The sequence below is a fragment of the Meles meles genome, chromosome 11, assembly GCF_922984935.1.
Source record: "Meles meles chromosome 11, mMelMel3.1 paternal haplotype, whole genome shotgun sequence".
Lineage (NCBI taxonomy): Eukaryota > Metazoa > Chordata > Mammalia > Carnivora > Mustelidae > Meles > Meles meles.
In genome coordinates this window covers 11,795,781-11,801,100 of record NC_060076.1, presented here as the reverse complement: position 1 = coordinate 11,801,100, position 5,320 = coordinate 11,795,781, and positions in this window count along the sequence as shown.

The following is a 5,320-nucleotide window of genomic DNA, read 5'->3' as shown; positions in this document are numbered from 1 at the left end:
GCGGTCTGCCAGCGAGTCCGCTGGCATGGAAGTGGCTCGTTCGCTGGCTATCTAGCTGCATCGGAAGCAGATACCGCAGCAACAGTATAGGTACATACAAAAGAAAACACAGATTACGGTAAAGATTCCCTAAATAAATCATGTGCTTTTCCAATGAGAACCCTATGAGCCGAACTACTGATTTATTAAGTCTGCTAGGCTGGGAAGGGTCAGTTCGCTCAGGGTGTTCCCTTGTGTCCTCCTGTGATTTAATAAAGCTGATATGGATATTGTAACAGTGTTGTATGGTGACAGAGGGTTGCTACACTTGTGAGCCGTTGCATAACATACAGAGACATCAGTATCACTCTGATGCGCTCCTGAAACTAATAGAACATTGTGTGTCAAATGTACCCAAATTAAAAAAAAAAAAGAGGGGGCATAGAAAAAGAAGAAAAGATACATTAGCAGACCTCATCAGGTATGAACGCAAAACATAATGTTTCCGTAGTAGCCCAGGGGCCTCCTTGCCAGGCAGTAATAACATCAAAGTCCATGCTGTTTTGGAGGACAGCTTTTCTCCTTAGAGACATTTCAGTGTTCAGCAAAGGTAGGCTTCCATCTTGTGACTGGACACCACAGAAGCAGCAGACATCTGAAGCCAAAAGGACAGATCTGCCCTAGGAAGATGTATGAGAAGGTTTTCCCCTTGTATAAGGATTACACCCATGGCCTGACCCTTAGATGTCAATGTGGCTGCAGCTTTTAGGAATCTGGCCTGGTTGTGGCGACCACACGTGTTGCTTAGGCAAGATAGTCCTGCCCCTAAGGATAGCAGCCTGGCTTCCCCAGTGACAGGGGAAAGGTGGGGTTAGACCAGACAGTGTCCTCACAAACCAAGGCATATTGAGAACAGTCACTTGAATGGAGAGGCCAATGTTTCTCTGCACCAATCCTCACCACTTGGAAACTCTGGCAGGTGGCTCCAGATTCAGGGTCCTGGGATAGAGCCCCACATCAGGGAGTCTGCTTCTCCCTCTCCCACTCCCCCTGCTTGTGCTCTCTCTCGCTCTCTCTCTGTCAAATAAATAAATAAAATCTTTTTTTTATTTATTTATTTGACAGAGAGAGATCATAAGTAGGCAGAGAGGCAGGCAGAGAGAATGAGAGGGAAGCAGGCTCCCTGCCGAGCAGAGAGCCAAATGTGGGACCCGATCCCAGGACTCTGAGATCATGACCTGAGCCGAAGGCAGCGACTTAAACCACTGAGCCACCCAGGTGCCCTAAATAAATAAAATCTAAAAAAAAAAAAAAAAGGCACGTGAGCCTGGGTCCAGTATAAGAACGTGCATCTCATTTCCCAAGTGCCGACTCCATGGCTGGCCCTGACCTCCGGTTGCTCCAGTCTGCTGCTGGGTCACACACGATCCCATTTCCTCATCATCTCAGTATGTGCATCTGCTCTCATATGTGCATCTCGAAGACACGGAGAGGGCAACAGTGTCTCTGCGGTAGAGGCAGGAAGGCTTCCTGCAGAAGGTGATATTTATTGAGCTCATTCTGCAACAAAAAGAGCTTTTCAGGTAGACAAGGAAGAGGCTGGACATTTCAGGCAAGAGGAACAATGTGGAGTGTTAGGAAAACATAAGAAGAATTTGTGTTGGTCAAGATCATAAAGTGTAATAAAAAAAAAATATTGAGCCCAAAAAACGGATGGGGAAGAAGAGCCAAGGGGACCCCTCTCCCCAAACAGCATGATTGTCTGCCCCACACAGAACCTGGGGACCTACTTAATCAAACTTTCCCATCCTCCCCAGACACCAAAGAGTGAGTCATCCCTGGCATTCCCCTGCCACCAGCTTTCATGGAGTCCCCAAAGGATGTGGAAAGGGAGTCTCCATGGAGCCTAGGACAGCAGAGAGGGAAGGAGTCAGGATGAAAACAGAAAGACGCCATTCCCCCCAGGCCCAAGAAGTGTATAAGTCCCCCACCCCATTCCTATGTTAGGGTGGGGACATCCCTGCTACCTGTCCCTGCTGTTGTCACCCGATAAGCTGGATTGAAGCTGCTCCACCAGAAGATCTCCCTCCGTCCTCCATCTCCTAGATATGTCCTAACAACCCAGTAACCACACACCATCACGGGGCAAGTGGCTGGTATCTGGACTGAGACATGTCGAATGCCTGTGTCCTGAGGAGGAATGGGCTAAGAATTCGGGCTTGCTGGGAATGGCCAAGCCACATGTAGAGAAATGCCAGGATGCCATCCTCACCAAACTTAAATGTGTTCATAAGTATAGTGAGGCTTGGAGAGAGAGGATGACTCAAAACAGAGTTCAGCAGAGAGAAAGGAGCTAGCAGGAAAAAGAAGTGTCCAGAAAGCTACAATCTTCAGACATCAGAGCTGAAAATGCTAACCGATATGAGCTAGGGTCTTACTACTTAAAGATTTGGTGCCCAAATTAGCAGCATCAGTAGCATCTGGGAGTTGGTTAAAAATGCAGCATCTCAGCCCCCTCCCAGTCCCTGAAGGGCAGAATCTGCATTTCACAGGATCCTCAGGTGATTCCTATGCATACTCAAGATTAAGACGCTCTTCTCTGCTCAGGAATCCCAAATCACGCAGCACACCAGAATCACCTGGAACATTATTTTCAAGTACAGATCTCTGAAGCTTGCTCTAGATCAGCTGAATCACACTGTGCACAGCCATATATTTTTACCCAAAGCTTCACCAGTACTTCTAATGACAAAAGTCCGCAGACTGGAAACCACTGATCTGGCCCAATCCGCTCAATCTAAAGATGAGAGGACAGAGACGGAGACAGTGGCAACCACAGACTAGGGCGATCTATTAAGGGTCTAGTTAGAGTCTTTGCCTGGAGACAAAGAAGTTTTATTTGGAGTCTGATGTGAGTTTAAGCCCCAACTTTATCCCTTCATGGCTGTACATCTTGGGACGAGTCCCATTCTTTGGAACTAAGGAACTCAGTTTCCTTACCTTTAAGAAAAGATACCCTAGAATGTTCTCATGGGCAGTAAGGCAACAGAGAGAAGCCAGTAGTGTTTTGTGCATGTGCGTGCCGCGTGCACACACACACACACACACACACACTCCATAATAGCTACACAACTGAAGTTTGGGGTCCTTGTACTCAAAAATTTCAAAGCAACCTAAAATCTCTGAAGCTTCATTGTCCCCATTTTACAGATGGAGAAATGGAGGGACACTTGAAGCTGCTCTGCTCCTCACTTTGTGAAGGTGAGTCGTGTTTGTTTTCCAGACAGAACACAGAAAAACACAAGTAGTTGACTATCAGCCGGCTTGTGAATGCAGAATGTCAGTCATCCAACTGACCTGTTCATGGAGAACATGTAGTTTCTCTACCCCTAGAGGCTTTCTCTCCTCCACCAGGGACGCCACTAAGGAGGGGAAGATCCCTAAAATTCTGTATTCCTAAGGCTAGAGGGAAGAAGAAGGCAGAGTCGCAAATGCTTCATTGGGTGAGACATACAAACATTTAGGTAATTGTGTTATAATACATAGTCTAGTGACTGGGGTTCCAACACAAGAGGTTGGGCAGTTGGGTGTTGAGATAAAGCTTCCTGGCAAAAAATGACCCTGAATCATAAAAGATAAGAAGGGTTAGTTTTAGTTCTGGGTGTATGGGTAGGGCAAAAGTGATGCAACATTCTGAAATGTCCTGAGGTTCTTTAGCCAGGATCCCATCTTTGGTTGGAGCCCAGCAGTAATGGTTTATATACATAGACATAAAAATGTGCGTACATATACAAAAAAATTATTTTGTGCCTTTTTGTCAGTTTGTATATTTTTCTGAAAATCATGTTTTCACGTCAATGTTTTTTTTTAATTTATTTTTTTATTTCTTTATTTTCAGCATAACAGTGTTCATTGTTTTTGCACCACACCCAGTGCTCCATGCAGTACGTGCCCTCCCTATTACCCACCACCTGGTTCCTCAACCTCCCACCCCCCCCCCCCCGCCCCTTCAAAACCCTCTGGTTGTTTTTCAGAGTCCATAGTCTCTCATGGTTCATCTCCCCTTCCAGTTTCCCTCAACTCCCTCTCCTCTCCATCTCCCCATGTCCACCGTGTTCTTCGTTATGCTCCATGACCAGGTGGGATTCATCCCTAGGTTACAAGGTTGGTTCAACATTCACAAATCAATCAATGTGATAGAACAAATCAATAAGAGAAGAGAGAAGAACCACATGGTCCTCTCAATTGATGCAGAAAAAGCATTTGACAAAACGTCAATGTGTTTTTGAGATTTCTCCACATCGATACATACAAATTGAATCCATTCCTGTCTATCTCCCATGAGCCTACTGATAAAGATTTAGGCTTGGCTAATTCTTGGCCATTACCAACAGTCCCGCAGGGTGTGTACCTTTGTGCATATCTCCTTGTATATGTGTGCGAGAGTTTTCAAAAGTAAACACCAAGAAGTAGAATTACTAGCTGTTATGGACTGATTGTGTCCTCCCCAGTTCATATGTTGAAGTCCTACCCTCAGTGTGATGGTATTTGGAAAGGGAACATTTTGGAAGGTAATCAGGTCTAGATGAGGTCATGAGTGTGAGGTCCTCACAATGGCATTCATGCCCTAATAGGATCGGACAGCTTGCTCTCTAGCTCTGTCTGCCATCTGAGGATACAGCAAGAAAGCAACGATCACCAAGTCAAAAAGATAGCCCTCACCAGAAGCCAACCATGCCGGCATCCCATCCCAGACTTCCCAGCCTCCAGAACCATGAGACATAAATGTCCACTGTTTCAGTCATCCAGTCTATAGTACTTTGTTATTGCAGCCCCAGCAGACTAAGACACTAGGTTATGCACAGTGGGGGTCTTTAACTGCCAGAGTCTCTTTCAAATGTCCCAGCTTACATTTCCACCAGCACAACCTCACCAACATGTCACATCGCGAAATTTTTCCGGCCAAGTTGTCCTTTGTAGGAAGATCTTTGTCATCCTCACCAGGCACACGTAGGTGCCAAACATCTCAACTTCTCTCAAAGGAAGCAAAAAGAGCAATTACTTGGCTCTGGGCCCTATGCTGCACAGCTAACACCCCTTAGAACCCCCCAATGGAAGTAGTCTACTTCCTAATATACAAGGAGAGAACGGGCTGAGAAAAGTGAAGTAACTTGCCTAAATTTACACACCAGAAAGCACTGGAACCTGGACTCAAAACCAAGTCTGCACGCGGCTTGTGTTCATACTCTTCATTCTTCTGCATGAAACTAACACGTATTGAGAACAGATCATACACCAGACCCTGGAGATACACAAATGAATTGCAGGACCATTCTTAGTG